The sequence below is a fragment of the Quercus robur genome, chromosome 3, assembly GCF_932294415.1.
Source record: "Quercus robur chromosome 3, dhQueRobu3.1, whole genome shotgun sequence".
In the NCBI taxonomy this organism is placed as follows: domain Eukaryota; kingdom Viridiplantae; phylum Streptophyta; class Magnoliopsida; order Fagales; family Fagaceae; genus Quercus; species Quercus robur.
This window is the reverse complement of record NC_065536.1, coordinates 50,805,300-50,819,747: the sequence shown is the minus strand read 5'-3', so window position 1 is coordinate 50,819,747 and position 14,448 is coordinate 50,805,300. Positions and strand designations below refer to the sequence as shown.

Genomic DNA, 14,448 nt, shown 5'->3' with positions numbered 1-14,448 from the left:
AAAACAAAATTTAGGAAATTTGTTCGGTAGTTGTTTTTGAAAAAGTTGAATTTTGTTTTCTTTGGTTAATTTTTTTTAAAGCTCCTTACAGATGTAAACTACTACAAGTGCATGGTAGATGGATACTCAAACATGATACAAGATTTCTACGAAGAATGTTTCATGATCATGAGTTAACCTAACAGATTTTTCTGTAATTACACAAACAGATAGGAATTTCTTTCTTTTCTTTATGTCTGACCTTAAAAAGATAGAAACCTTTATAACTTGTCAATACTAGCTCCAAAGAAGCATTACATCAAACAGATTTTGTGTTGCTCTATAATAACCCATGTACAACCTTAACAATATAATTTAGAGGTAGAGACACATTAGGATATTAATTCCTATCTTGTGTGTACAATTTAATGGCATGAGGTTATCCACGACACTACTGGACAGAGTCATATGAAACACAAAAATGCCCATTTGATAATAACCATTAACCTCATATTAACTATCGACACTCAATAGTAACTGATACAATCAAAGACAAATCAGCTCTAGTAATTTCGTTATAATTCATAATCAAAGACAAAAAAAAAAAAAAAAAACAACAACAACAACAACAAGAACGTAAAAATAAGAGAAACGTATGTGGGAGTACCTCTGAGTGATTGGGTCCCTAAAATTATGAAGCTCTTCAAAAACTTTGAAAGCTGCACAGAACTGCTCAATCACGCACACAAAATATATATATATATATATATATATATATATATATATATATATAATTAGAAAAGGAGACTAAGAAAAAAACGAGATAAAGAATGGCATAATCCAATGAAGAACAAAAGGAAATCATGAAGGAGAGTTCGGTGAAGACCAATCAATTACCTTACAAGTGGTTCTCTCGACCAAGGTTTTCAATTGTGCCTTTGTGAGGAAGTGGAGGCGTAGAGGTAGACGGAGGAAATAGATATAAGGGTTTCTAATATGTGGGATGGAGAGGAAGGCGCTAAAAATTGAGAGACAAAATTGCAAGTGCGGGAAAGAGTGAAAAATATATTAGAAAGAAAAATGCTTTGTTATTCACGTGGCTCGAACCAATGTGCTGGCTCATTAAAACGTGTAATGCAAAGGACCTATTCCATGTTTTCTAAAGCTTCTGAAAACTAAAAAACAAAAACAGCTGAAGACCTATTTTCAATTTCCTTCATAATATGGAAATTGGAAACAGTTTTTGATTTTTGCCTAAAATAGGTTACCAAACAAGTTTTTTGCCTTAGGAAACAGAAAATTGAGGAAAAAAATAGTTACCGAACATAGCCTAAAAATTGATCAAAATACGCTAAGAACTTAAAAAAAAAAAAAAAAAAAAGAGACCAAATGTCCTTGAAAACTAAAAAAAAGTTTCCGAATTGATCCTAAAACCTAAAAAATGACCGAAATAACAACGAAGCCTAAAAAAAATACCAAAATACCTTTGGAACAAAAAAATGACCATAATGCCCCCGATACCTAGAGAATGTCTAAAATATCTTTAGAAACTTGAAAATGACCGAAATACTCTTAGTACCTAAAAATGACCAAAATGACCCTGAAGCCTAAAAATGACCAAAATACCCCAATTCCCTCTAAAATTACCAGAATACCCTTAAAACCTCTAAAAAAATTATCAAAATACCCTTAGAACCTAAAAAATGACCAAAATACCCTTAATATCTAAAATGTGATCAAAGTACCCTTGAAACCTAAAAAATAACTGAAATACCCTTTGAACCTAAAAAAATGATTGTAATCCAATCAAAACCTAAAAAGTGATTGAAAGATCCATAAAACCTAAAATTTATTGTAATGCTCCTGAAACCTAAAAATGACCAAAATACCTCTAAAACCTAAAAAAATGACTAAAATACTCTCAAAAGTTTTTTTAAAAAATGACCAAAATACCCCCCTAAAACTTGAAAACAACCAAAATTACCCCCAAAACTCTCTAAAATTACCAGAATAACTGTGCATGTTCTAATGTAGGATTTTTTTGCCATTTAACATGATTTTTGGTTAGTTGCCATGTTTTTGTAACATATTTGTAAACTAGCATTTCATGTTTTCAAAAAGTGTTTTTCCAAAACGTTTTCAAAGATGTTTCAAAAAAGTGCTTCTTAAAAAAAAAAATACATGCTTTCTAAAACATTTTTACTGCCTTAGAAAAAAATTGTGTTTCTAAATAGTTCTTTTCAAAAAAAAAAAAAAAAGCTTTCTTTTCTTTTCCAAAAAGAACTAATTTTTGTAAAAAATAAAAATAAAATGTTTTCAACACGTATGGGTAGAAACTACATTTTAAATAGATTTAATCAACATAATTCTAACACCCTCCCTCATGTGTGGGTAGAAACTACATTTTTAATAGATGAGGTCTAACACGTGGGATTTTAAATGAGAGGTAGTGTGGAGGAGATAAGGATCAAACTTAAGACCTCTTGCTCATATATCATGTTAAATTATCAATTGTCTCAAAAGTTTAAACTATTGAGATATGGTAAAAATTTAATCATTTAACCGCATACTTCTAACACAATACAAAAGTTAGGTTCATAATACAATGTACTTCAATTATTTTTATTAATGAGCAACACACATGTCCCAAACCATTCATAATATCATCAAATCTAACCAAAAGCCAAAGATAACGAAACAAAAATCGAATAGAAAACCCCAAATCTTCATTTTCATTCTTTACAATATTAATATCACCACTTAAGACTAACTCTTAATTTCTTCATGCTTTGGCTTTCTCATTTGTGAGGACAGGATTGGTAGGCCTGTACTTGTTCCTCTTAGCTACAAACAAATAGATAAAGAAGTTGAACAAGCTCACAGAGAGAGCAACCAGTAGAAGAGGTTCAAATGGTTCCTATTAATATTATTCCCTGCCAACCAACCTCCACTTGTACTATTCTTTGATGAAGCATTAACTATTTTGACAAGTTAGTGGTGAAAAATTATCCAAGTGCCATGGAGCTCCAAAGGAAACAACTTGAGATTGATTTAAGGCCATTTGGTGCCTCTGAGTAGAAATATTCAAGAAGTCCCACGTAGGTGAACAAGTCTGCAATTCCAAATATAAAGTACTGAAAAGATAGCCAGAATGTGCTCATGGGCAGTGGCTGTATGACTGGGATTGCATCAAGCATATCATGGTCTCATGCTACACCCTTTCGCTTCACTTCCAAGAAGCCAGCCACAGCCATGGAGATGCATGAGAGAATAAGGCCAACTCCTATACGTTGCAAGTGCGTGATGCCATTGGGAATGCCAGTGATTTTACGTGCAAAGGGTATGAAAATCTGGTCATAGACAGGGACTATAAACAAGATTGGGATTATTGGGAGTGAGGCAGGTGGGATGTGGAAAGATTTAGAGATACTTGTGTTCATATTGAGAGCTTGTTGGACTGAGAAGGTTTGGAGCTGAGCCACACAAAGGGTCATGATAATTGTGCAACAAAATATTGGAAGCACGCCTAGTAGTATTTTGGCATTTTCCACTTGAGTGCCTGCATGGTTTCCATAGGTTTGGAGCCTCTACTAGTCTACCATGTTGGATGGCAGCTTTGTCTAAAAATCTGCATATGAAATTTTAGCATGGAATGTTAAGGCAAAGGTGTTAAAATATAGGAGGCTGGATATGGATATTTTATATGTATATATATATATATATATATATATTGTGTAAATTTTACATATCAAGTAAAAGGGAAAAAAGAAAAAGGAAAAAATTTTGTCAATATTGGGATAGAACCTGAAAATGTCTCTGAGGTAAAAATCCTGTTTCCATAGCAGCTTCAAGGTCGTGATCAATCTCATAGAGCTTTGTGAGGTCCTCTGCAAGGTCAAGATTTCTGTTATGAATGGCTGCAACATACACCTAAAAAAATGCAGAAAGTAAACAAACCTCAATCCATGCATTCAAGTCCTTTTTTTTAGATTAGACCATGACTTAGTTGGAAGTATCCATAGAATTTATTCTATACACCCCGTGTACTACAATTTTCTCTACATAAGGATAAGTCCCGTGTACCTAACTCAAACATAGGGCTCATTAATTATTATAATAGAGGAGTGTATAGTATATCAAGTACACTAAATAATTTCATGACAAGTAGGAAGATTTTGATCGTTAAGGCTAAACTAAGTACACAAACTCGATAGCTACGACAATGAGAATGGAGAACTTAAATCTTGATTGTCCTATAAAGGAGAGCAGGGTATGTTACTAATCACTCTTAATTATAGCTAAAATTTTTAATTAAGATACCTAAAATTTTCAATTATCAAAGACTGCTATTAATACCACTATATCATTTGATGATGAGGTTGGATGGAGGATTTGCAAGCATACCACTAACTCGAGGCATCCTCCAGCTTTATATCTGCCAATGTATGTGTCTGCAAGAATAGCTACCAAGATAGACATGATGTAACTAGTGCCCAAGAAGTTGGTTAACCCATTAGCTGCATCGGCTAATTCCAAGTGTATCACCCCATTGAAGTATGCAGTCAACTTCACCGCCAGGGCTAAAGTTGCCATGTTCTCAATACCAAACGGGGCTGTAACAGGGGACAAAAGTGGTAATTTAGCAAAGTATCATGGAGACTAATTTTCGCCAAGACTTTGGATGAAAGAGACCAATAATACTTTTACAAGACGAAAATTTTGTGTTATCTGTCCCAGCCCAACATAGTCAAACATAGAATCAACTTATGTCCCTAGCCAGCAATTTAAAATGCACAACAGTAAGTCCCTTACTCAACACAATTATTGGGGGTAAATTATCAAGCATATTATATGCATGACTAAACAAGAGCATGAACATGAACAAAGAATGCCGAAGAAGAGCTGAGATGAACTGAACCAAAACCTAAAAAAATAAAAAGAAAAGAGAGAGAGAGCTGGGATGGCAAAGCAATCAAATTTGGCTGGTAACCCTATCAGAAAAAAAAAAAAAAAAAAAAAAAAAAAAAAAAAAAAAAAAAAAGGGCCGGTGACTAAGTGTCCGTTAGTGCCAAAAAGGAGAAAATTCCAAATCAACTTTTAAAACAAGGTTGTTATCTAAAAAAAATTCAAATCAAGGTTAACAAACAATACCCAAATCTCATATAAAAAAAAAAAAAACACCCAAATTAATTTAGTCGGAGAAATAAAGACCTTTTTGACAGACTCAACCCTCTAGGCTAATATTGTCACCGGGCAGATAGGAACTTTGTTAGGCGGCTGGAATTGAAGCACTATGTTTCTTCAGTTAGGCGGCTAGAATGGAGAAATACCCTGAAGCAGTTCTGTTTCTTCTTTTTTGGGTTTCGCTTAGGGGTTTGTTTTATAGTCGTGGCTCTAGATTCTTGTGGTTGGTTTGGGAGAGAAGCAGAAACCATAGAAAAGAAACTGAAAGAGAGAAGCGGGAAAAGTAGAGACAGAAGCGTGAAAACCACTATTTTTCTGTTAAGTTTTTACTTTATATACGTGACTTGTTTTACCGGTAACAAATATTCTCTTAAATTAAATGAACGGACAAGATCTAAATAACATAAATTTGATGGTTTAGAGGTCTAGGCTGGATTTTTTTAGAAAATAACTATAAAATCTAAACAATATCATTAGTTAGCAAACGTTTTAAACTATTTTGGTTTATAACAATTCGAGTTTGGTGGAGTCGATTTGTGGGTTGTAAAATCGAGTTTAGTATACTCGATTTTCCTTTTTTGCAGCAGATAACGTGGGGAAACGGCGCACAGAAATCGAGTCCAATACACTCGGTTTTTACACATAGAAATCGAGTCCGTTGGACTCGATTTCTGTGTATAAAAAAGGAGTCTATTAGACTCGGTTTATATGTACAAAAACCGAGTCTATTAGACTCGGTTTTTCTACACAGAAATCAAGTCCTGGACTTGGTTTCTATTTTCTTTTGCCACAGAAGAACTCAACAAAACTCTCTCATTCCCTCCCACACTCACAGTGCGTCCATTCCTTCTCGGTCTCAGCTCCGTCGCCGTTCCGTCGCACTCCATCTCGCTCCGTCTTAGAGTCTCAGCTCCGGTCTCTCACTCTCCGTCGCCGTCGCCGTCGCCGTCGCCGTCGCCGCGCTGGTTAGGCTACTGCAGTACTGAACCTTCTGATTTCATTTTTTCTTCCCTGCACCTTCTGATTTCATTTTTTCTTGTTCTTGAGTCTTCTGATTGCAATTCATTTTTTCTTGCTCTTATTGAGTGTTGGAACGACTGGTTTTGTCACCTGCACCTTCTGATTCTTCAGTCAGGAACGAGTGGTTCTGCAGACAAAGAAACCGAGTTCAAAGGAGTCGGTTTCTAAGCCTGAAAAACAAGTTCAGTGAACTCGGTTTTCAAGCCTGGAAATCGAGTTCAATGCTGTCGGTTTCCAAGCCTGGAAACCGAGTTCATTAAACTCGATTTCTGCCTACGTGGCCACTCCGCCAATCTCAGCTAAAAACCCAGAAATCGACCCTCCTTAACTCGAATTGCTAGAAACCAAAATAGTTTAAAACGTTTCCTAACTAATGATATTGTTTGGGTTTTGTTGTTATTTTCTAAAAAATCCCGTCTAGGCTGAATTGGTTCCAACTTCCAAGCTGGAGATCACTGCTTGCTAAATAGCACTGCTTGCTTCCATTCAAAGGCTTCTAGCCGTTTTCAGAAGAATAATATTGATGGATTGCTGGACGAAAATGATTTTTGGAAGGAGGATTTGAGAGATATTGAGAATATAGTGCTGGACTATTATTCTAATCTATTTAAATCACCAAATCCAGTGGAGTTTACAGAATTATTACAAGCTGTCCAACCGAAGGTAACTGTGGAAATGAATACCATGCTTACGGATGGGTTCAAAGAATTTGAAGTGAGTTAGTATCCTCGTCCTGATGGTATGCCTCCTTTATTTTTTCAACACTTTGGCCTACTATTGCTTGTGTGGTGACAAAACTGTATTGGATTTCCTTAATCTTGGTATTATTCCTCCTAAATTTAATGAAACTCAAGTCTTAATGCCTAAAATTAAGGATCCAAAAAGGGTCACAGATTATCATCTTAGCTTGTCTAATGTGATTTATTAATTGGCCTCAAAAACTCTAGCCATTAGACTCAAAAAAATCCTACCAAAACTTATTAGTGATACTTGAAGGCTTTTATGCATGGTAGATTAATCATGGATAATGTCTTGGTAGCATTTGAAACTATGCATCACATAAATAAGAATGGCAACGAGTCGAGTTCGGGCATGTTTTTTTATACCCGAACCCAACCCGCGAGTCTGCTTCAGAAACCCGAATCGGCCCATTTAATAAATGGATTTTTTTCTTAACAACAAACCCACCCCATTGGGCACCTGCAGCCTAGCCAGCCATGCCACGATTTGGGCCCAAACCATGGCCCAATCCAAAAAAAAAAATTGCCTAAAGCCCATACCGTGGCCCAATCATTAAAAAAAAAATGTTTGCCTAGATTCTTTATTTTTGAAAATGTGTTTTCCAAATTCTTTATTTTTGAGAATGTGTTTGCCCAGATTCAAGCCTTGAATCTGGGCAAACATACTTTTTTTTTTTTTTTTTAATACTAGCAGGAGTATACTTAGGTAGGGAAAATCAAATAAATCAAAGAATGAAATACCCATATACAAAAATTGTTGAAAAATAATAATTATTTGAGGATCGATAGAGAAAATCAAAGAATGAAATTGAAAAATAAAAAGACCCACCAGGAAATTATGGATGAACAATGACCAAAGATTTATGATTTTCCCTTTCAAAATCACAAAATCAAACTCAAATCTTAACATAAACACAAACACAAAAATTCCAAATTTATAATTTTCCCTTTCAAAATCACAAAGACAAACACAAATTCAAATTTATGATTTTCCTATTCAAAATCACAAACACAAAAATTTCAGATTTATGAATTTCCCTTTCAAAATCACAAACACAAACACAAAAAACTCACATGATTGAGACGAAATGAACCCAGAAAAAAAAACAAAAAAAAAAACAAAAAAAAAACAAAAAAAAAACAAAAACAAAACAAAACAAAACAAAACAAAAAAAACAAAAAAACAAAAAAAAAAAAAAACAAAAAACAAAACAAAACAACAAAAACAAAAAAACAAACAAAAACAAACCAAAAAACAAAAACAAAAAACAAAACAAAAAAAACAAAAAAAAAAAAAAAAAGAACAAGCACAAAAAAAACAAACAAAAAAAAAAAAAAAAACAAGGTGGTCCGGTGGAGACATATGGAGGGAGCAAGGCAGCTGGGCTAAGGCAATGAGGCATGGGAACAAATGGGGCTGTGGCCGTTGGCGATGATGCAGGGATGAGAGTGAGAGGGACTGAGGGTAAAAGTGTGTGAGGGTGAGGGAGGAGGGCGGCTGGCATGAAGTTGAAACTAAATGAGTGAGTGAGAATAAGAGAGGTTAGGTTTAGGCTATAAGTTATATACATACATATATATATATATATATATATATAGGTTTTTTTTGTAATTTTATGTTTATTCTAAACGAGTTAGGTCGGGTCAGGTCTAGTCTGGGTTCGGGTTGGGTTTTTATCAAAACTTGGACCTACTTCGGGTTTTTTTTTTTTAAACCCAAACCCAACCCTATTCTTTATCGGGCCGGGTAAAACCCGACCCATTAGGATCGGGCTGGGCCAAGTACCCACAAGTCGGGCAGAAATTGTCATCCCTACACATAAATCAAAAGAAGAATGGAAAAATTGGGGAGATGGCTCTTAAATTCGATATAAGTAAGGCTTATGATAAGGTTGAATGGGTGTGTTTGGAAAAAATAATGGAGAAATTGGGCTTTAATTCCAGATGGAGGGGTCTCATGATGCAATGTATATCCTTTGTTTCCTATTCTGTTTATATCAATGGGTGCCCCTGAGGCAATATCACCCCTACATGGGGCTTATGCCAAGGGGATCCTCTTTCTCCTTATCGTTTTTTGATATGTGCAAAAGGTCTCTCTACTTTAATCAAAAAATGAATTCAAGATGGGGATATGGAGGGGGTGGATATTTGTCGGGATGCTTTCCCATTTATTTTTTGTAGATGATAGCTTGATCTTGTATAAGGCTTCTCTAGAGGAATGCAATTCTTTGCTGCGTGTTTTGAAAGTGTATGAAGAAGCATTTGGTTAGCAGTTGAATAAGGCAAAGACATCATTATTTTTTAGCAGCAATACTGATAGAAGTATTCAAAATGAAATTAAGACAAGATTTGGAGCTCAAATTATCAAACAATATGAAAAGTATCTTGGTCTTCCTTCATTGGTTGGACGGAATAGGAGAAATACTTTTAATGAGGTTAAGAAAAAATTGGCTAAAAAGCTTTTTGGGTGGAAGGAGAAATTATTATCAAAGGCTGATAAAGAGGTTTTGATTAAGGCAGTTGCACAGGCTATTTCAACGTATACTATAAGTTGTTTTAAAATTCCTGATTCCCTTTGTGATGAATTGACTAGCATGATTCGAAATTTTTGGTGGGGACAAAAACAGGAAGAAAAGAAAATGGCATGGTTGAGTTAGAAAAAATTTTGTGTCCCTAAATCATGTGGTGGGATGGGTTTTAAACTTTTGAAACCTTATAATTTGGCTTAGTTAGCGTAGCAAGGATGGCGATTACATTTAGTATTTGGTTACCTGAAGACAAACAGATATGGGCTAAGACATCTAATGGATTATTTTTTTTCTGTTAGGAGTGCTTATAAGATTGCTTTGGAGTTGGATAAACATGATGATAGGGGCTCTATATCTGATGAAAGTCACTTGAGATCTTTTTGGAAAAAACTTAAGAAGGTGAGAGTCCATCATAAAGCCAAACACTTTGTGTGGAGAGCTGCAAAGAATATTTTACCAACAAAAGCAAATTTAGTTCATAGGCATGTATTGGGGGATGACACATGTGAGGAGTGTGGCATAAATTCTTTGTTTCATCTGTCTTGGGAATGCCCAAAAGCCTATGAGACTTGGCTAGCTTCAAAACTCTTTCATTTTGTATGAACATTACATTTTCAAAGCTTCATGAATTTATTATTGTTTGTATTAATGGAGGAAAGGTGGCAAGATGAAAATTTAGCTTTGGCCATTACTTTGGTGTGGGCTCTTTGGACTAACAAGAATGATGTTCGCCATGGTCAAAGCTGAATCTATTTTTCATTGGTGTACACAGTATCTTGATGAGTATTGGGCTGCCACAGCTATTCCAATTATATATAATTAGCCTTTGGAGTCGAGAGGGGTGCCTCCAATTAATTTAGTCTACAAGGTTAATATGGATGGGGCAGTTTTCTCAAGTTAGAAACAAGCTGGGATCGGTATGATTATAAGAGATAGTCAAGGAAATTTCATTGCTAGTTTAAGCAAGAAGTTGTTCGCACCTTTGGGAGCCATTGAAGCCAAAGCCAAAGCTTTTGAAGAGGGTATAGTTTTTGCAGGTGATATAGGCATTCAGAACTTTGTGGTGGAGAATGATTGTTTGGCTATTGTTTAGGCTCTTCGCGATGTTTCTCTAGCACCTTCGTCAGTTGCTCCTCTAGTATATGGAATGAGCTGCAACCTATGGATCACAATGTATAAATTTTTCCCATGTTCGATGGCAAGGCAATAGGCCTACCCATCTTTTAGCTAAAAATGCTTTAGGCATTGATGATTATGTTGCTTGGATTGAAAAGAGTCCTTGTTTTCTTGAGCAAGCTCTTCTCCATGATGTATTATCGTTATCTGTCTGTGTTTAATGAAGTTTATGTCTTTTATCAAAAGTATAAAAATAAATAAATTTGGATGCTTTGATTGTTTTCAAATGGTCGCATACAGCTAATTCCAAAGGTTTTTAGTCTAGTATTAAGCGTGGCACAACAAGCAATAAGGCATTTACTCTCATTTATAACACCTATTCAGTCCAAAGAAAGCTATAAAATTAAAGCAATTCATAAATTATTATTATTATTTTTTTTTTTTTTTTTGAGAAAGAAGCAATTCATTAACTTTAGAGTCTTGGAAAATGGAAAGCTACCCCCCTCTTTTTCTTTTTTCTTTTTTTTTCCCCCTTTTTCTTATCTAACCCAAATATTTGTATTTATCTCATAATCTAGGATCAATAAGCAAGAAAAAATAAATAAAGATTAATACAAGTTATATATTGTTTACTACCAAAAAAAATTGTTATATATTGTCATCTATAATCTATAAAATTGAAAACGTTTGACTTTTGGTTTACCTTATAATGTTTCACTACATAAAATTTTGATGCCCCACAATTTTATACATCAATATTCTAAAATATATTTTTAATTGAGTTTAAATTCCATTCTATATTTATATCATCAATTAAAATCATTCAATGTCATATATTTTTAAATTTCTAGAATAGATATTTCCATCTATAAAGAATAGATATTTCCATATATTAATAACAATATCTATTAATACACAATCATGCAAAAGGGTTTGGCTTACATCTAGTACTTTTTTAACTGGATATATCTTTTTGTTTTAAATATATAATGACAAGTGGTAGTGAGTTTTAATCCCCACATTTTATTTATTTTGTGGATGATGTGACAGTTTCTCATTAAAACAATTCCAAATTAAAAAGTACTAGAGGTAAGCCAAACTCCATACAAAATATCTATTAATAATTATCATAATTATATATTCATAAATATCAATTAATTATTATGATATTAATAATCATCATAAATTCATAATAAATTTCTGTAAAAAAAAAATCATAATAAATACCTTTTAATAATTACCATAATTGAAAGCTCAAATAGTGTGAAAACACTATTGCTTGTTTAGACCCCTAAATTAAAACTTACAGCTAAATTGCTTTTACCCTACTTAACTAAGTGCGGAATAAGATTAAAAGTAACGCAATGAAACTAGAACAACTCACTAAGGCATAAGCAAATAATATAAGCAATAAAAGTAAAGCTTAAAGAGTAAGGGAAGAGAGATGCAAACACAAGATAATACCGAGACGTGTTATCGAAGAGGAAGCCGAAGTACTCGACGAAAAACCTCTTCACAGCCCTCCAAGCCGAATCAATCCACTAGTGAATAAAGTTAAAGTACAAGGATATCAAAAATACCCTCCAAGCCTAGTCTACCCAATGTACTTGAACCCTCCAAATTCCAACTACCAACGAACTTCACCAAGCCATGTCTTTACTAGTTATTCGGATCCTACAATTAGCTCCAAATTGCATCCGTCAATCAATGGCTTCTTCCAATGCTTCCACATGCACCAAAACTTCTCTCAACACTTAGATTGGGTGAGGTAAGTGTTTGGGCTAAGAACCTTTCAAGGATTTGTAGTTGGAGAGGTAGGAGTAGAGGAAAACTAAGAGAAATAGTATAGATGATTGTGGGTTTACAATCTCTAAATCTCAAGTGTATTTCTAGGGTTTTCTCTCTAAAAGTCTCCTTACAATTTCGTGGGTAATGTGGGCTTATATAATGTTGGTAAAGAAATGAGAAAAGCACTCTTTAAAAAGCTCCAAGCATTGGTCCTTTCAACTTCCAACAAGTGCTTCTCACGTGGCCTTTCACAGGTCATCCACTCACGAGCCAGTTGTGAACAAGTTGCAAACTTCACTATCTTCACAATTCTTCACCAAACTCTCACACTCAACCCTTACATTAAATCCCACAAACATACAAGGAAATGATTGAACAAAAATACAGTCAAATTTGACACAGAATAAAAGCCAACAAAAACATAGTTGTAAATCACAACCTTACAATAATTATCAAATTTCATTTACACCATACACCTTAGTGCGGTGGTCACTCTATAAGTATAAGTGCTTATGGGGTGTAGGGTGTAGGGGGCAATGGTCGAGATTCAAGTCTCCAGAAGGGAATTTCACACACATATCCACTTAGATTAGGCTAGACTAGAATTTCTATCTTGTATTAAAAAAAAAAGTTTTTTTTTTGAGAAAAAAAAAATATTTGTTTTTGGGAGGGGGAAAAAAAATATTTGTTTTTGGGAGGGGGTGTATAATCGTACTTTAGAATGTTAAGCATTGCATAGCTTGTTAACCTTTCTTTTTCTTTTTCTTTTTCTTTTTTTTTTTGAGAAAAAGGTTGTTAACTAGTATGATTATATATCACTGTTGAGGTACAATTTTTTCACTTATGCCACTTGCCTCAATCCTATTTAATCACATTTATTTATTTACCAAAAAATACCAAAATATCACCCATGAGTTATTTTGGGCCTCCATGAATATTTCTCATCCCATTGGCCCACAAATATTTCCTATCTCATTATCTAAATTGGGCCACGATATAAGCCATCAAAAAATCCCAAAAACTAATGTCTTATCCAATTTCATTATCATTATTTAGCTAAGCCCAAAACTGACCCTGCAAGGCCAATGCACACATCTCATTCTTTTTAAAGCCCAAGACTACTACTTATGCTTGACAATATTTCAAAAGCCCATGATTCAAGTTCAGGGCAAAACAATTTTATCAATGGAATTAAAATCTATAATCTAAGCTCATGGTTTAAACCCATGGCTATTTTATCAACGGAATTCAAATCCCATAATCAAAACCCATGGTTCAAGCTCATGGAAAATTATTTATAAAAAGCCCAATTCACATTGGCAATATATCAAAAGCCCAATTCTCATTGGTAATATCAAAAGCCCAATTTACGTTGGCACTATTAAACGCCCAAGCTAACTACTTGGCACTAGTATATCAAAAGGCCAAGGTTATTAATACTTGGCAAAATAATATATTATAAGTATTTCACTTCAAAGTCAAATGATGAGCAATGCTTTAAGTTCTTAAACCTATTACTATAATATTACAAGCCCATGGAATCTATGGCAACTATCTATTCTCAAAACCCATGACAATCATCTTATAAAAGTACATGGAAAGTTATGATTTATCTTGAACTCATAATATTTATTTATTTCATACCATATTATAAACTCATGGAGTTTTTATAAGAACTCATGGTCACTATTTATCTTATATCACAACATTCATCTATATATATATATATATATATATATATATAATGTAAAGCATAACATTTATTGTTGCTATACTCCAGTTGAGTCATATCAGCGTCCACGTCATTATCATTTTTCTTTACAATTTTCCTATAATTTTTTTAACATTTACTCTTTTTTTTTTTTTAATATTTACACTTTCTCTAACCTTTCTCTATCCCTTACCTTTTCATCTCCCCACCACTGTTTTAAAAACCGGACCGGACCGGCCGGTCCGACCGGTTCAACCGGGAACCGGAGGCCAATCCGGTCCGGTTAAAAGGTCAATAACCGGTCAAAAACCGGTCAATAACCGGAAAACCGGCCAAAAACCGGGGTTGAACCGGAAATTAAAAAAAAACGGTTCTTTGACCG

General features: G+C 34.2%; 1 pseudogene; it reads right to left on the bottom strand.

The window, feature by feature from the left end:
* Positions 1-2,621: 2,621 nt before the first annotated feature.
* Positions 2,622-5,451, bottom strand: LOC126718254 (protein NRT1/ PTR FAMILY 4.6-like; annotated as a pseudogene).
* Positions 5,452-14,448: the final 8,997 nt, after the last annotated feature.